Source organism: Ciona robusta, chromosome 9, assembly GCF_009617815.1.
Source record: "Ciona robusta chromosome 9, ASM961781v2".
Taxonomy (NCBI): domain Eukaryota; kingdom Metazoa; phylum Chordata; class Ascidiacea; order Phlebobranchia; family Cionidae; genus Ciona; species Ciona robusta.
Genome location: NC_143243.1, coordinates 3,920,888 through 3,937,687, shown reverse-complemented (window position 1 = coordinate 3,937,687; position 16,800 = coordinate 3,920,888). Strand labels below are relative to the sequence as shown.

Genomic DNA, 16,800 nt, shown 5'->3' with positions numbered 1-16,800 from the left:
TATTTAGAATTGTCCAATCAGAAGATTGAGTACTCAAGTCCCTCTCTGTTCAATACTGGATCATTTAATGTACAACTATACGAATAAGAAAAGTGGATATATATTTTAAACAAAAAAAAAACAAATCTCTTGATCATGTTAATACGATACAAACTAATTCAAATTCAACGAAATTAGGTTTGGATAGAAAGCGAACTGTAAATTATATTACTATGCCCGAATGGCCCAATGGATAATGCATCCGATTGCGATTCAGAAGATTGAGCAATTGAGTCCTCTGTGGTCATTTTTTTCCTTAAGATTCGTCAAATCAGAATATTGAGTGCTTGAGATTCTCAGTGGTCAATTCTATTTGATTTAATGTACAACTATACGAATAAGAGAGGTGGATACATAATTTTAAACAAAAGAAACTTAAGTGTCTAGATAATGTTAATACCATACATTTTAAACAAAAATAACAAATGTATTGTAGCGTTTTCTTCTTTAGACAAAAGTAAGACCGCTCACGAACTCAACCACAAGCCACTGATTTTATTCTTAAACTATAAAATGCAACGTCACGCCCACGCAATTAACCAATCAACAGCAGAACGCAAAATACAGGAATGTGCCAATAATGTAAAACGAAGGAATGCGGTAACGAAGGAATGCGGTAATAGCAATTAACTCACGCTCTGTAACTTAACATAGACATAGAATAAAACATAAATCGCGCTCTGAATAGAGGAAATACACAGCTAAGACATAAAATAAATACACAACTATAAGAATTCATCACAGTATGTATGATAAAAATGAATTCAACTCCAAAGCAACTGGGCTAGATAGAAAGAGGACTTCAGTGTTTAAATGCAATGGCCGCATGGCCCAATGGATAAGGCGTCTGACTTCGAATCAGAAGATTGAGGGTTCGAGTCCCTCTGTGGTCAATTTTGTTTTATTTAGAATTGTCCAATCAGAAGATTGAGTACTCAAGTCCCTCTCTGTTCAATACTGGTTCATTTAATGTACAACTATACGAATAAGAAAAGTGGATAAATAGTTTTCAATAAAAAAAACAATGTTTTGATAATGTTAATACGATACAAACTAATTCAAATCCAACGAAATTAGGTTTGGATAGAAAGCGAACTGTAAATTACATTACTATGGCCGCATGGCCCAATGTATAAGGCGTCTGACTTCGAAACAGAAAACTGAGGGTTCGAGTCCTTCTGTGGTCAGTTTAGATTTCTTTAGTATTGTCCAATCAGAAGATTGAGTACTCAAGTCCCTCTCTGTTCAATAATGGTTCATTTAATGTACAACTATACGAATAAGAAAAGTGGATATATATTTATACCTTGCAATGTGTGGGGATATAACTCAGTGGTAGAACATTCGACTGCAGATCGAGAGGTCCCTGGTTCAAATCCGGGTGTCCCCTTTATTAGTGTCCATTTAAAAATGTAACTAATATTCAAATCCTTTGCACTTCTGTTGCGTATGGTATAGTAACCTACCTGCGGTGCATTCGTGCGTGTGCGTGGCCCAATGGATTTCGGTTTTAAGTTCGCCAACGCTTAAATTTGTACAGAAAAATAAAGGTAATCATACTTTCAAACCGAGTAATCGGTTGTTTAAAACTTTGCACTAGTACGTTATGCGAATCGAAAACGTTCGAAGTAAATGTTGGATATAATAAATGGACAATAATAAAGGGGACACCCGGATTTGAACAAGGGACCTCTCGATCTGCAGTCGAATGCTCTACCACTGAGTTATATCCCCACACATTGCAAGGTATACAGACATATATACAATAACTTACCGAACTGTAAATTACATTACTAGTGCCCAATGGATAAGGCGTCCGACTGCGATTCAGAAGATTGAGCAATTGACATAATTTCAAAAAAACAAACAAGTGTCTAGATAATGTTATTACGATATAAATTAATTCAAATCCAACAGAATTGGGTTGGATAGAAAGCGAAATGTAGAGTTGCAGCGCCATGGCCGCATGGACCAATGGATAAGGCGTCTGACTTCGAATCAGAAGATTGAGGGTTCGAGTCCCTCTGTGGTCAATTTTGTTTTATTTAGAATTGTCCAATCAGAAGATTGAGTACTCAAGTCCCTCTCTGTTCAATACTGGTTCATTTAATGTACAACTATACGAATAAGAAAAGTAGATATATATTTTAAACAAAAAAAAACAAATCTCTTGATCATGGTAATACCATACAAATTAATTTAAATCCAACGAAATTAGGCTTAGATAGAAAGCGAACTGTAAATTATATTACTATGCAAATATGGCCCAATGGATAATGCATCCGACTGCGATTCAGAAGATTGAGCAATTGAGTCCTCTGTGGTCATTTTTTTCCTTAAGAATCGTCAAATCAGAATATTAAGTGCTTGAGATTCTCTGTGGTCAATTCTATTTGATTTAATGTACAACTATACGAATAAGAGAGGTGGATACATAATTTTAAACAAAAGAAACTTAAGTGTCTAGATAATGTTAATACCATACATTTTAAACAAAAATAACAAATGTATTGTAGCGTTTTCTTCTTTAGACAAAAGTAAGACCGCTCACGAACTCAACCACAAGCCACTGATTTTATTCTTAAACTATAAAATGCAACGTCACGCCCACGCAATTAACCAATCAACAGCAGAACGCAAAATACAGGAATGTGCCAATAATGTAAAACGAAGGAATGCGGTAACGAAGGAATGCGGTAATAGCAATTAACTCACGCTCTGTAACTTAACATAGACATAGAATAAAACATAAATCGCGCTCTGAATAGAGGAAATACACAGCTAAGACATAAAATAAATACACAACTATAAGAATTCATCACAGTATGTATGATAAAAATGAATTCAACTCCAAAGCAACTGGGCTAGATAGAAAGAGGACTTCAGTGTTTAAATGCAATGGCCGCATGGCCCAATGGATAAGGCGTCTGACTTCGAATCAGAAGATTGAGGGTTCGAGTCCCTCTGTGGTCAATTTTGTTTTATTTAGAATTGTCCAATCAGAAGATTGAGTACTCAAGTCCCTCTCTGTTCAATACTGGTTCATTTAATGTACAACTATACGAATAAGAAAAGTGGATATATATTTTAAACAAAAAAAACAAATCTCTTGATCATGTTAATACCATACAAATTAATTCAAATCCAACGAAATTGGGTTAGATAGAAAGCGAATTCTAGAGTTGCAGTACTATGGTCGCATGGCCCAATGGATAAGCGGTCTCACTGCGAATCAGAAGATTGATGATTCGAGTTCCTGTCTTGGTCATAGTTGTTGTTTAATGTACAATTCCAATTTTAAACCACATTGTATTAACAAGGTAAATAATATTCAAATCCTTTGCACTTCTGTTGCGTATGGTATAGTAACCTACCTGCGGTGCATTCGTGCGTGTGCGTGGCCCAATGGATTTTGGTTTTAAGTTCGCCAACGCTTAAATTTGTACAGAAAAATAAAGGTAATCATACTTTCAAACCGAGTAATCAGTTGTTTAAAACTTTGCACCAGTACGTTATGCGAATCGAAAACGTTCGAAGTAAATGTTGGATATAATAAATGGACAATAATAAAGGGGACACCCGGATTTGAACCAGAATGCTCTACCACTGAGCTATATCCCCACACATTGCAAGGTATACAGACATATATACAATAACTTACCGAACTGTAAATTACATTACTATGGCCCAATGGATAAGGCGTCCGACTGCGATTTAGAAGATTGAGCAATTGATATAATTTCAAACAAAAAAAAACAAGTGTCTAGATAATGTTATTACGATACAAATTAATTCAAATCCAACAGAATTGGGTTGGATAGAAAGCGAACTGTAGAGTTGCAGCGCCATGGCCGCATGGCCCAATGGATAAGGCGTCTGACTACGAATCAGAAGATTGAGGGTTCGAGTCCCTCTGTGGTCAATTTTGTTTTATTTAGAATTGTCCAATCAGAAGATTGAGTACTCAAGTCCCTCTCTGTTCAATACTGGTTCATTTAATGTACAACTATACGAATAAGAAAAGTAGATATATATTTTAAACAAAAAAAAAACAAATCTCTTGATCATGGTAATACCATACAAATTAATTTAAATCCAACGAAATTAGGCTTAGATAGAAAGCGAACTGTAAATTATATTACTATGCCCATATGGCCCAATGGATAATGCATCCGACTGCGATTCAGAAGATTGAGCAATTGAGTCCTCTGTGGTCATTTTTTTCCTTAAGAATCGTCAAATCAGAATATTAAGTGCTTGAGATTCTCTGTGGTCAATTCTATTTGATTTAATGTACAACTATACGAATAAGAAAGGTGGATACATAATTTTAAACAAAAGAAACTTAAGTGTCTAGATATTGTTAATACCATACATTTTAAACAAAAATAACAAATGTATGTATGATAAAAATGAATTCAACTCCAAAGCAATTGGGCTAGATAGAAAGAGGACTTCAGTGTTTTACGGCATTGGCCGCATGGCCCAATGGATTAGGCGTCTGACTTCGAATCAGAAGATTGAGGATTCGAGTCCCTCTGTGGTCAATTTTGTTTTATTTAGAATTGTCCAATCAGAAGATTGAGTACTCAAGTCCCTCTCTGTTCAATACTGGATCATTTAATGTACAACTATACGAATAAGAAAAGTGGATATATATTTTAAACAAAAAAAAAACAAATCTCTTGATCATGTTAATACGATACAAACTAATTCAAATTCAACGAAATTAGGTTTGGATAGAAAGCGAACTGTAAATTATATTACTATGCCCGAATGGCCCAATGGATAATGCATCCGACTGCGATTCAGAAGATTGAGCAATTGAGTCCTCTGTGGTCATTTTTTTCCTTAAGATTCGTCAAATCAAAATATTGAGTGCTTGAGATTCTCAGTGGTCAATTCTATTTGATTTAATGTACAACTATACGAATAAGAGAGGTGGATACATAATTTTAAACAAAAGAAACTTAAGTGTCTAGATAATGTTAATACCATACATTTTAAACAAAAATAACAAATGTATGTATGATAAAAATGAATTCAACTCCAAAGCAACTGGGCTAGATAGAAAAAGGACTTCAGTGTTTTATGCAATGGCCGCATGGCCCAACGAATAAGGCGTCTGACTTCGAATCAGAAGATTGAGGGTTCGAGTCCCTCTGTGGTCAATTTTGTTTTATTTAGGATTGCCCAATCAGAAGATTGAGTACTCAAGTCCTTCTCTGTTCAATACTGGTTCATTTAATGTACAACTATACGAATAAGAAAAGTGGATATATATTTTAAACAAAAAAACAAATCACTTGATCATGGTAATACCATACAAATTAATTCAAATCCAACGAAATTGGGTTAGATAGAAAGCGAATTCTAGAGTTGCATTACTATGGTCGCATGGCCCAATGGATAAGCCGTCTCATTGCGAATCAGAAGATTGATGGTTCGAGTTCATTTCTTGGTCATAGTTGTTGTTTAATGTACAATTCCAATTTTAAACCACATTGTATTAACAAGGTAACTAATATTCAAATCCTTTGCACTTCTGTTGCGTATGGTATAGTAACCTATCTGCGGTGCATTCGTGCGTGTGCGTGGCCCAATGGATTTTGGTTTTAAGTTCGCCAACGCTTAAATTTGTACAGAAAAATAAAGGTAATCATACTTTCAAACCGAGTAATCAGTTGTTTAAAATATTGCACTAGTACGTTATGCGAATCGAAAACGTTCGAAGTAAATGTTGGATATAATAAATGGACAATATTAAAGGGGACACCCGGATTTGGACCAGGGACCTCTCGATCTGCAGTCGAATGCTCTACCACTGAGCTATATCCCCACACATTGCAAGGTATACAGACATATATACAATAACTTTCCTATTTTAAAGTGTATATTTTATGCGGTATTATAATTGTACTTTCTTTTAATTCTAAAATCGTGTTTATCGTCCAAAAAACGAAACACCATTCCGAGCACATATCACAAATCCGAAACAAAACCGGTGACGTAGTCTCATAACTCAAATTATTTTATATTTTAACAAAGCGTCCCAATAGCTTTAAATGAAATCGTATGGACAGATCAGCTTCAAAGTCTGCAACGAAATACGGACGAGGTACTAGTTTTACATAAAGTTACACAATCATATAAATACGAATCGTTTATTTAAATTAGCACTCTTACAATTTACACCATTGCATTTCGTCAGCCGCATAGCCTAATGAATAAGGCGTCTGACATCGAATCTGAAGACTGAGGGTTCGAGTCCTTCCGTTGTCAATTAGTATTTGTTTAAAGTACAACTACATGAAAAAGAAAAGTGGAAGATCATTTTTAGCAAAAATAACAAATGTATGTATGTTAAAAATGAATTCAACTCCAAAGCAATTGGGCTAGATAGAAAGCGGACTTCAGTGTTTTATAGCAATGGCCGCATGGCCAATGGATAAAGCGACTGACTGCGAATCAGAAGATTGAGGGTTCTAGTCCCTATGTGGTCAATTTTGTTTTGTTTAGAATTGTCCAATCAGAAGACTGAGTAATCGAGTCCCTCTGTGTTCAATATTGCTTTATTTAATGTTCAAATAAACGAATAAGAAAAGTGGATATATAGTTTTCAATAAAAAAAAACAATGTCTTGATAATGTTAATACGATACAAACTAATTCAAATCCAACGAAATTAGGTTTGGATAGAAATCGAACTGTAAATTACATTACTATGGCCGCATGGTCCAATGGATAAGGCGTCCGACTGCGATTCAGAAGATTGAGCAATTGACATAATTTCAAACAAAAAAAAACAAGTGTCTAGATAATGTTATTACGATACAAATTAATTCAAATCCAACAGAATTGGGTTGAATAGAAAGCGAACTGTAGAGTTGCAACGCCATGGCCGCATGGCCCAATGGATAAGGCGTCTGACTACGAATCAGAAGATTGAGGGGTCGAGTCCCTCTGTGGGCAATTTTGTTTTATTTAAAATTGTCCAATCAGAAGACTGAGTACTCGAGTCCCTCTGTGTTCAATATTGCTTTATTTAATGTTCAAATAAACGAATAAGAAAAGTGGATAAATAGTTTTCAATAAAAAAAACAATGTTTTGATAATGTTAATACGATACAAACTAATTCAAATCCAACGAAATTAGGTTTGGATAGAAAGCGAACTGTAAATTAGATTACTATGGCCGCATGGCCCAATGTATAAGGCGTCTGACTTCGAAACAGAAAACTGAGGGTTCGAGTCCTTCTGTGGTCAGTTTTGATTTCTTTAGTATTGTCCAATCAGAAGATTGTGTACTCGAGTCCCTCTGTTTTCAGTATTGCTTTATATAATGTACAACTATACGAATGAGAAAAGTGGATATATAATTTTCAACAAAAAAAAACAAATGACCTGATAATGTTAAACGATACAAATTAATTTAAATCCAACGAAATTAGGCTTAGATAGAAAGCGAACTGTAAATTATATTACTATGCCCGAATGGCCCAATGGATAATGCATACGACTGCGATTCAGAAGATTGAGCAATTGAGTCCTCTGTGGTCATTTTTTTTCTTAAGAATCGTCAAATCAGAATATTAAGTGCTTGAGATTCTCTGTGGTCAATTCTATTTGATTTAATGTACAACTATACGAATAAGAAAGGTGGATACATAATTTTAAACAAAAGAAACTTAAGTGTCTAGATAATGTTAATACCATACATTTTAAACAAAAATAACAAATGTATGTATGATAAAAATGAATTCAACTTTAAAGAAATTGGGCTAGATAGAAAGAGGACTTCAGTGTTTTAATGCAATGGCCGCATGGCCCAATGGATAAGGCGTCTGACTTCGAATCAGAAGATTGAGGGTTCGAGTCCCTCTGTGGTCAATTTTGTTTTATTTAGAATTGTCCAATTAGAAGATTGAGTACTCAAGTCCCTCTCTGTTCAATACTGGATCATTTAACGTACAACTATAGGAATAAGAAAAGTGGATATATATTTTTAACAAAAAAAACAAATCTCTTGATCATGTTAATACGATACAAACTAATTCAAATTCAACGAAATTAGGTTTGGATAGAAAGCGAACTGTAAATTATATTACTATGCCCGAATGGCCCAATGGATAATGCATCCGACTGCGATTCAGAAGATTGAGCAATTGCGATTCAGAAGATTGAGCAATTGCGATTCAGAAGATTGAGCAAAAGTTCCTTTCTTGGTCATAGTTGTTGTTTAATGTACAATTCCAATTTTAAACCACATTGTATTAACAAGGTAACTAATATTCGAATCCTTTGCACTTCTGTTGCGTATGGTATAGTAACCTACCTGCGGTGCATTCGTGCGTGTGCGTGGCCCAATGGATTTTGGTTTTAAGTTCGCCAACGCTTAAATTTGTACAGAAAAATAAAGGTAATCATACTTTCAAACCGAGTAATCAGTTGTTTAAAACTTTGCACTAGTACGTTATGCGAATCGAAAACGTTCGAAGTAAATGTTGGATATAATAAATGGACAATAATAAAGGGGACACCCGGATTTGAACAAGGGACCTCTCGATCTGCAGTCGAATGCTCTACCACTGAGTTATATCCCCACACATTGCAAGGTATACAGACATATATACAATAACTTACCGAACTGTAAATTACATTACTAGTGCCCAATGGATAAGGCGTCCGACTGCGATTCAGAAGATTGAGCAATTGACATAATTTCAAAAAAACAAACAAGTGTCTAGATAATGTTATTACGATATAAATTAATTCAAATCCAACAGAATTGGGTTGGATAGAAAGCGAAATGTAGAGTTGCAGCGCCATGGCCGCATGGACCAATGGATAAGGCGTCTGACTTCGAATCAGAAGATTGAGGGTTCGAGTCCCTCTGTGGTCAATTTTGTTTTATTTAGAATTGTCCAATCAGAAGATTGAGTACTCAAGTCCCTCTCTGTTCAATACTGGTTCATTTAATGTACAACTATACGAATAAGAAAAGTAGATATATATTTTAAACAAAAAAAAACAAATCTCTTGATCATGGTAATACCATACAAATTAATTTAAATCCAACGAAATTAGGCTTAGATAGAAAGCGAACTGTAAATTATATTACTATGCAAATATGGCCCAATGGATAATGCATCCGACTGCGATTCAGAAGATTGAGCAATTGAGTCCTCTGTGGTCATTTTTTTCCTTAAGAATCGTCAAATCAGAATATTAAGTGCTTGAGATTCTCTGTGGTCAATTCTATTTGATTTAATGTACAACTATACGAATAAGAGAGGTGGATACATAATTTTAAACAAAAGAAACTTAAGTGTCTAGATAATGTTAATACCATACATTTTAAACAAAAATAACAAATGTATTGTAGCGTTTTCTTCTTTAGACAAAAGTAAGACCGCTCACGAACTCAACCACAAGCCACTGATTTTATTCTTAAACTATAAAATGCAACGTCACGCCCACGCAATTAACCAATCAACAGCAGAACGCAAAATACAGGAATGTGCCAATAATGTAAAACGAAGGAATGCGGTAACGAAGGAATGCGGTAATAGCAATTAACTCACGCTCTGTAACTTAACATAGACATAGAATAAAACATAAATCGCGCTCTGAATAGAGGAAATACACAGCTAAGACATAAAATAAATACACAACTATAAGAATTCATCACAGTATGTATGATAAAAATGAATTCAACTCCAAAGCAACTGGGCTAGATAGAAAGAGGACTTCAGTGTTTAAATGCAATGGCCGCATGGCCCAATGGATAAGGCGTCTGACTTCGAATCAGAAGATTGAGGGTTCGAGTCCCTCTGTGGTCAATTTTGTTTTATTTAGAATTGTCCAATCAGAAGATTGAGTACTCAAGTCCCTCTCTGTTCAATACTGGTTCATTTAATGTACAACTATACGAATAAGAAAAGTGGATATATATTTTAAACAAAAAAAACAAATCTCTTGATCATGTTAATACCATACAAATTAATTCAAATCCAACGAAATTGGGTTAGATAGAAAGCGAATTCTAGAGTTGCAGTACTATGGTCGCATGGCCCAATGGATAAGCGGTCTCACTGCGAATCAGAAGATTGATGATTCGAGTTCCTGTCTTGGTCATAGTTGTTGTTTAATGTACAATTCCAATTTTAAACCACATTGTATTAACAAGGTAAATAATATTCAAATCCTTTGCACTTCTGTTGCGTATGGTATAGTAACCTACCTGCGGTGCATTCGTGCGTGTGCGTGGCCCAATGGATTTTGGTTTTAAGTTCGCCAACGCTTAAATTTGTACAGAAAAATAAAGGTAATCATACTTTCAAACCGAGTAATCAGTTGTTTAAAACTTTGCACCAGTACGTTATGCGAATCGAAAACGTTCGAAGTAAATGTTGGATATAATAAATGGACAATAATAAAGGGGACACCCGGATTTGAACCAGAATGCTCTACCACTGAGCTATATCCCCACACATTGCAAGGTATACAGACATATATACAATAACTTACCGAACTGTAAATTACATTACTATGGCCCAATGGATAAGGCGTCCGACTGCGATTTAGAAGATTGAGCAATTGATATAATTTCAAACAAAAAAAAACAAGTGTCTAGATAATGTTATTACGATACAAATTAATTCAAATCCAACAGAATTGGGTTGGATAGAAAGCGAACTGTAGAGTTGCAGCGCCATGGCCGCATGGCCCAATGGATAAGGCGTCTGACTACGAATCAGAAGATTGAGGGTTCGAGTCCCTCTGTGGTCAATTTTGTTTTATTTAGAATTGTCCAATCAGAAGATTGAGTACTCAAGTCCCTCTCTGTTCAATACTGGTTCATTTAATGTACAACTATACGAATAAGAAAAGTAGATATATATTTTAAACAAAAAAAAAACAAATCTCTTGATCATGGTAATACCATACAAATTAATTTAAATCCAACGAAATTAGGCTTAGATAGAAAGCGAACTGTAAATTATATTACTATGCCCATATGGCCCAATGGATAATGCATCCGACTGCGATTCAGAAGATTGAGCAATTGAGTCCTCTGTGGTCATTTTTTTCCTTAAGAATCGTCAAATCAGAATATTAAGTGCTTGAGATTCTCTGTGGTCAATTCTATTTGATTTAATGTACAACTATACGAATAAGAAAGGTGGATACATAATTTTAAACAAAAGAAACTTAAGTGTCTAGATATTGTTAATACCATACATTTTAAACAAAAATAACAAATGTATGTATGATAAAAATGAATTCAACTCCAAAGCAATTGGGCTAGATAGAAAGAGGACTTCAGTGTTTTACGGCATTGGCCGCATGGCCCAATGGATTAGGCGTCTGACTTCGAATCAGAAGATTGAGGATTCGAGTCCCTCTGTGGTCAATTTTGTTTTATTTAGAATTGTCCAATCAGAAGATTGAGTACTCAAGTCCCTCTCTGTTCAATACTGGATCATTTAATGTACAACTATACGAATAAGAAAAGTGGATATATATTTTAAACAAAAAAAAAACAAATCTCTTGATCATGTTAATACGATACAAACTAATTCAAATTCAACGAAATTAGGTTTGGATAGAAAGCGAACTGTAAATTATATTACTATGCCCGAATGGCCCAATGGATAATGCATCCGACTGCGATTCAGAAGATTGAGCAATTGAGTCCTCTGTGGTCATTTTTTTCCTTAAGATTCGTCAAATCAAAATATTGAGTGCTTGAGATTCTCAGTGGTCAATTCTATTTGATTTAATGTACAACTATACGAATAAGAGAGGTGGATACATAATTTTAAACAAAAGAAACTTAAGTGTCTAGATAATGTTAATACCATACATTTTAAACAAAAATAACAAATGTATGTATGATAAAAATGAATTCAACTCCAAAGCAACTGGGCTAGATAGAAAAAGGACTTCAGTGTTTTATGCAATGGCCGCATGGCCCAACGAATAAGGCGTCTGACTTCGAATCAGAAGATTGAGGGTTCGAGTCCCTCTGTGGTCAATTTTGTTTTATTTAGGATTGCCCAATCAGAAGATTGAGTACTCAAGTCCTTCTCTGTTCAATACTGGTTCATTTAATGTACAACTATACGAATAAGAAAAGTGGATATATATTTTAAACAAACAAACAAATCACTTGATCATGGTAATACCATACAAATTAATTCAAATCCAACGAAATTGGGTTAGATAGAAAGCGAATTCTAGAGTTGCATTACTATGGTCGCATGGCCCAATGGATAAGCCGTCTCATTGCGAATCAGAAGATTGATGGTTCGAGTTCATTTCTTGGTCATAGTTGTTGTTTAATGTACAATTCCAATTTTAAACCACATTGTATTAACAAGGTAACTAATATTCAAATCCTTTGCACTTCTGTTGCGTATGGTATAGTAACCTATCTGCGGTGCATTCGTGCGTGTGCGTGGCCCAATGGATTTTGGTTTTAAGTTCGCCAACGCTTAAATTTGTACAGAAAAATAAAGGTAATCATACTTTCAAACCGAGTAATCAGTTGTTTAAAATATTGCACTAGTACGTTATGCGAATCGAAAACGTTCGAAGTAAATGTTGGATATAATAAATGGACAATATTAAAGGGGACACCCGGATTTGGACCAGGGACCTCTCGATCTGCAGTCGAATGCTCTACCACTGAGCTATATCCCCACACATTGCAAGGTATACAGACATATATACAATAACTTTCCTATTTTAAAGTGTATATTTTATGCGGTATTATAATTGTACTTTCTTTTAATTCTAAAATCGTGTTTATCGTCCAAAAAACGAAACACCATTCCGAGCACATATCACAAATCCGAAACAAAACCGGTGACGTAGTCTCATAACTCAAATTATTTTATATTTTAACAAAGCGTCCCAATAGCTTTAAATGAAATCGTATGGACAGATCAGCTTCAAAGTCTGCAACGAAATACGGACGAGGTACTAGTTTTACATAAAGTTACACAATCATATAAATACGAATCGTTTATTTAAATTAGCACTCTTACAATTTACACCATTGCATTTCGTCAGCCGCATAGCCTAATGAATAAGGCGTCTGACATCGAATCTGAAGACTGAGGGTTCGAGTCCTTCCGTTGTCAATTAGTATTTGTTTAAAGTACAACTACATGAAAAAGAAAAGTGGAAGATCATTTTTAGCAAAAATAACAAATGTATGTATGTTAAAAATGAATTCAACTCCAAAGCAATTGGGCTAGATAGAAAGCGGACTTCAGTGTTTTATAGCAATGGCCGCATGGCCAATGGATAAAGCGACTGACTGCGAATCAGAAGATTGAGGGTTCTAGTCCCTATGTGGTCAATTTTGTTTTGTTTAGAATTGTCCAATCAGAAGACTGAGTAATCGAGTCCCTCTGTGTTCAATATTGCTTTATTTAATGTTCAAATAAACGAATAAGAAAAGTGGATATATAGTTTTCAATAAAAAAAAACAATGTCTTGATAATGTTAATACGATACAAACTAATTCAAATCCAACGAAATTAGGTTTGGATAGAAATCGAACTGTAAATTACATTACTATGGCCGCATGGTCCAATGGATAAGGCGTCCGACTGCGATTCAGAAGATTGAGCAATTGACATAATTTCAAACAAAAAAAAACAAGTGTCTAGATAATGTTATTACGATACAAATTAATTCAAATCCAACAGAATTGGGTTGAATAGAAAGCGAACTGTAGAGTTGCAACGCCATGGCCGCATGGCCCAATGGATAAGGCGTCTGACTACGAATCAGAAGATTGAGGGGTCGAGTCCCTCTGTGGGCAATTTTGTTTTATTTAAAATTGTCCAATCAGAAGACTGAGTACTCGAGTCCCTCTGTGTTCAATATTGCTTTATTTAATGTTCAAATAAACGAATAAGAAAAGTGGATAAATAGTTTTCAATAAAAAAAACAATGTTTTGATAATGTTAATACGATACAAACTAATTCAAATCCAACGAAATTAGGTTTGGATAGAAAGCGAACTGTAAATTAGATTACTATGGCCGCATGGCCCAATGTATAAGGCGTCTGACTTCGAAACAGAAAACTGAGGGTTCGAGTCCTTCTGTGGTCAGTTTTGATTTCTTTAGTATTGTCCAATCAGAAGATTGTGTACTCGAGTCCCTCTGTTTTCAGTATTGCTTTATATAATGTACAACTATACGAATGAGAAAAGTGGATATATAATTTTCAACAAAAAAAAACAAATGACCTGATAATGTTAAACGATACAAATTAATTTAAATCCAACGAAATTAGGCTTAGATAGAAAGCGAACTGTAAATTATATTACTATGCCCGAATGGCCCAATGGATAATGCATACGACTGCGATTCAGAAGATTGAGCAATTGAGTCCTCTGTGGTCATTTTTTTTCTTAAGAATCGTCAAATCAGAATATTAAGTGCTTGAGATTCTCTGTGGTCAATTCTATTTGATTTAATGTACAACTATACGAATAAGAAAGGTGGATACATAATTTTAAACAAAAGAAACTTAAGTGTCTAGATAATGTTAATACCATACATTTTAAACAAAAATAACAAATGTATGTATGATAAAAATGAATTCAACTTTAAAGAAATTGGGCTAGATAGAAAGAGGACTTCAGTGTTTTAATGCAATGGCCGCATGGCCCAATGGATAAGGCGTCTGACTTCGAATCAGAAGATTGAGGGTTCGAGTCCCTCTGTGGTCAATTTTGTTTTATTTAGAATTGTCCAATTAGAAGATTGAGTACTCAAGTCCCTCTCTGTTCAATACTGGATCATTTAACGTACAACTATAGGAATAAGAAAAGTGGATATATATTTTTAACAAAAAAAAACAAATCTCTTGATCATGTTAATACGATACAAACTAATTCAAATTCAACGAAATTAGGTTTGGATAGAAAGCGAACTGTAAATTATATTACTATGCCCGAATGGCCCAATGGATAATGCATCCGACTGCGATTCAGAAGATTGAGCAATTGCGATTCAGAAGATTGAGCAATTGCGATTCAGAAGATTGAGCAAAAGTTCCTTTCTTGGTCATAGTTGTTGTTTAATGTACAATTCCAATTTTAAACCACATTGTATTAACAAGGTAACTAATATTCAAATCCTTTGCACTTCTGTTGCGTATGGTATAGTAACCTACCTGCGGTGCATTCGTGCGTGTGCGTGGCCCAATGGATTTTGGTTTTAAGTTCGCCAACGCTTAAATTTGTACAGAAAAAATAAAGGTAATCATACTTTCAAACCGAGTAATCAGTTGTTTAAAATATTGCACTAGTACGTTATGCGAATCGAAAACGTTCGAAGTAAATGTTGGATATAATAAATGGACAATAATAAAGGGGACACCCGGATTTGAACCAGGGACCTCTCGATCTGCAGTCGAATGCTCTACCACAGAGCTATATCCCCACACATTGCAAGGTATACAGACATATATACAATAACTTACCGAACTGTAAATTACATTACTATGGCCCAATGGATAAGGCGTCCGACTGCGATTCAGAAGATTGAGCAATTGATATAATTTCAAAAAAAAAAAACAAGTGTCTAGATAATGTTATTACGATACAAGTTAATTCAAATCCAACAGAATTGGGTTGGATAGAAAGCGAACTGTAGAGTTGCAGCGCCATGGCCGCATGGCCCAATGGATAAGGCGTCTGACTACGAATCATAAGATTGAGGGTTCGAGTCCCTCTGTGGTCAATTTTGTTTTATTTAGAATTGTCCAATCAGAAGACTGAGTTCTCGAGACCCTCTGTGGTCAATTTTGTTTTGTTTAGAATTGTCCAATCAGAAGACTGAGTACTCGAGTCCCTCTGTGTTCAATATTGCTTTATTTAATGTTCAAATAAACGAATAAGAAAAGTGGATATATAGTTTTCAATAAAAAAAAAAACAATGTCTTGATAATGTTAATACGATACAAACTAATTCAAATCCAACGAAATTAGGTTTGGATAGAAAGCGAACTGTAAATTACATTAATATGGCCGCTTGGTCCTATGGATAAGGCGTCCGACTGCGATTCAGAAGATTGAGCAATTGACATAATTTCAAACAAAAAAAACAAGTGTCTAGATAATGTTATTACGATACAAATTAATTCAAATCCAACAGAATTGGGTTGGATAGAAAGCGAACTGTAGAGTTGCAACGCCATGGCCGCATGGCCCAATGGATAAGGCGTCTGACTACGAATCAGAAGATTGAGGGTTCGAGTCCCTCTGTGGTCAATTTTGTTTTATTTAGAATTGTCCAATCAGAAGACTGAGTACTCGAGTCCCTCTGTGTTCAATATTGCTTTATTTAATGTTCAAATAAACGAATAAGAAAAGTGGATAAATAGTTTTCAATAAAAAAACAATGTTTTGATAATGTTAATACGATACAAACTAATTCAAATCCAACGAAATTAGGTTTGGATAGAAAGCGAACTGTAAATTACATTACTATGGCCGCATGGCCCAATGTATAAGGCGTCTGACTTCGAAACAGAAAACTGAGGGTTCGAGTCCTTCTGTGGTCAGTTTAGATTTCTTTAGTATTGTCCAATCAGAAGATTGTGTACTCGAGTCCCTCTGTTTTCAGTATTGCTTTATATAATGTACAACTATACGAATGAGAAAAGTGGATATATAATTTTAAACAAAAAAAAAAACAAGTGTCTAGATAATGTTATTACGATACAAGTT

General features: G+C 34.8%; 23 non-coding genes across 23 annotated transcripts; 18 read left to right on the top strand and 5 right to left on the bottom strand.

The window, feature by feature from the left end:
- Nucleotides 1-859: 859 nt before the first annotated feature.
- Trnar-ucg (transfer RNA arginine (anticodon UCG)) lies at nucleotides 860-932 on the top strand. Its single transcript has one exon. It is a non-coding gene; the product is annotated as a tRNA-Arg (tRNA).
- A 425-nt stretch (nucleotides 933-1,357) lies between these two features.
- Trnac-gca (transfer RNA cysteine (anticodon GCA)) lies at nucleotides 1,358-1,429 on the top strand. Its single transcript has one exon. It is a non-coding gene; the product is annotated as a tRNA-Cys (tRNA).
- A 272-nt stretch (nucleotides 1,430-1,701) lies between these two features.
- Trnac-gca (transfer RNA cysteine (anticodon GCA)) lies at nucleotides 1,702-1,773 on the bottom strand. The gene has a single exon. It is a non-coding gene; the product is annotated as a tRNA-Cys (tRNA).
- A 226-nt stretch (nucleotides 1,774-1,999) lies between these two features.
- Trnar-ucg (transfer RNA arginine (anticodon UCG)) lies at nucleotides 2,000-2,072 on the top strand. Its single transcript has one exon. It is a non-coding gene; the product is annotated as a tRNA-Arg (tRNA).
- An 867-nt stretch (nucleotides 2,073-2,939) lies between these two features.
- Trnar-ucg (transfer RNA arginine (anticodon UCG)) lies at nucleotides 2,940-3,012 on the top strand. Its single transcript has one exon. It is a non-coding gene; the product is annotated as a tRNA-Arg (tRNA).
- Nucleotides 3,013-3,888: 876 nt separating this feature from the next.
- Trnar-acg (transfer RNA arginine (anticodon ACG)) lies at nucleotides 3,889-3,961 on the top strand. The gene has a single exon. It is a non-coding gene; the product is annotated as a tRNA-Arg (tRNA).
- Nucleotides 3,962-4,513: 552 nt separating this feature from the next.
- On the top strand, nucleotides 4,514-4,586 carry Trnar-ucg (transfer RNA arginine (anticodon UCG)). The gene has a single exon. It is a non-coding gene; the product is annotated as a tRNA-Arg (tRNA).
- Nucleotides 4,587-5,137: 551 nt separating this feature from the next.
- Trnar-ucg (transfer RNA arginine (anticodon UCG)) lies at nucleotides 5,138-5,210 on the top strand. Its single transcript has one exon. It is a non-coding gene; the product is annotated as a tRNA-Arg (tRNA).
- Nucleotides 5,211-5,806: 596 nt separating this feature from the next.
- On the bottom strand, nucleotides 5,807-5,878 carry Trnac-gca (transfer RNA cysteine (anticodon GCA)). The gene has a single exon. It is a non-coding gene; the product is annotated as a tRNA-Cys (tRNA).
- A 1,059-nt stretch (nucleotides 5,879-6,937) lies between these two features.
- Nucleotides 6,938-7,010, top strand: Trnar-acg (transfer RNA arginine (anticodon ACG)). The gene has a single exon. It is a non-coding gene; the product is annotated as a tRNA-Arg (tRNA).
- Nucleotides 7,011-7,855: 845 nt separating this feature from the next.
- Nucleotides 7,856-7,928, top strand: Trnar-ucg (transfer RNA arginine (anticodon UCG)). The gene has a single exon. It is a non-coding gene; the product is annotated as a tRNA-Arg (tRNA).
- Nucleotides 7,929-8,569: 641 nt separating this feature from the next.
- Trnac-gca (transfer RNA cysteine (anticodon GCA)) lies at nucleotides 8,570-8,641 on the bottom strand. Its single transcript has one exon. It is a non-coding gene; the product is annotated as a tRNA-Cys (tRNA).
- Nucleotides 8,642-8,867: 226 nt separating this feature from the next.
- Trnar-ucg (transfer RNA arginine (anticodon UCG)) lies at nucleotides 8,868-8,940 on the top strand. Its single transcript has one exon. It is a non-coding gene; the product is annotated as a tRNA-Arg (tRNA).
- Nucleotides 8,941-9,807: 867 nt separating this feature from the next.
- Nucleotides 9,808-9,880, top strand: Trnar-ucg (transfer RNA arginine (anticodon UCG)). The gene has a single exon. It is a non-coding gene; the product is annotated as a tRNA-Arg (tRNA).
- Nucleotides 9,881-10,756: 876 nt separating this feature from the next.
- Trnar-acg (transfer RNA arginine (anticodon ACG)) lies at nucleotides 10,757-10,829 on the top strand. Its single transcript has one exon. It is a non-coding gene; the product is annotated as a tRNA-Arg (tRNA).
- A 552-nt stretch (nucleotides 10,830-11,381) lies between these two features.
- Trnar-ucg (transfer RNA arginine (anticodon UCG)) lies at nucleotides 11,382-11,454 on the top strand. The gene has a single exon. It is a non-coding gene; the product is annotated as a tRNA-Arg (tRNA).
- Nucleotides 11,455-12,005: 551 nt separating this feature from the next.
- Trnar-ucg (transfer RNA arginine (anticodon UCG)) lies at nucleotides 12,006-12,078 on the top strand. Its single transcript has one exon. It is a non-coding gene; the product is annotated as a tRNA-Arg (tRNA).
- A 596-nt stretch (nucleotides 12,079-12,674) lies between these two features.
- On the bottom strand, nucleotides 12,675-12,746 carry Trnac-gca (transfer RNA cysteine (anticodon GCA)). Its single transcript has one exon. It is a non-coding gene; the product is annotated as a tRNA-Cys (tRNA).
- A 1,059-nt stretch (nucleotides 12,747-13,805) lies between these two features.
- Nucleotides 13,806-13,878, top strand: Trnar-acg (transfer RNA arginine (anticodon ACG)). The gene has a single exon. It is a non-coding gene; the product is annotated as a tRNA-Arg (tRNA).
- An 845-nt stretch (nucleotides 13,879-14,723) lies between these two features.
- On the top strand, nucleotides 14,724-14,796 carry Trnar-ucg (transfer RNA arginine (anticodon UCG)). Its single transcript has one exon. It is a non-coding gene; the product is annotated as a tRNA-Arg (tRNA).
- Nucleotides 14,797-15,439: 643 nt separating this feature from the next.
- On the bottom strand, nucleotides 15,440-15,511 carry Trnac-gca (transfer RNA cysteine (anticodon GCA)). Its single transcript has one exon. It is a non-coding gene; the product is annotated as a tRNA-Cys (tRNA).
- A 227-nt stretch (nucleotides 15,512-15,738) lies between these two features.
- On the top strand, nucleotides 15,739-15,811 carry Trnar-acg (transfer RNA arginine (anticodon ACG)). Its single transcript has one exon. It is a non-coding gene; the product is annotated as a tRNA-Arg (tRNA).
- A 457-nt stretch (nucleotides 15,812-16,268) lies between these two features.
- Trnar-acg (transfer RNA arginine (anticodon ACG)) lies at nucleotides 16,269-16,341 on the top strand. Its single transcript has one exon. It is a non-coding gene; the product is annotated as a tRNA-Arg (tRNA).
- Nucleotides 16,342-16,800: the final 459 nt, after the last annotated feature.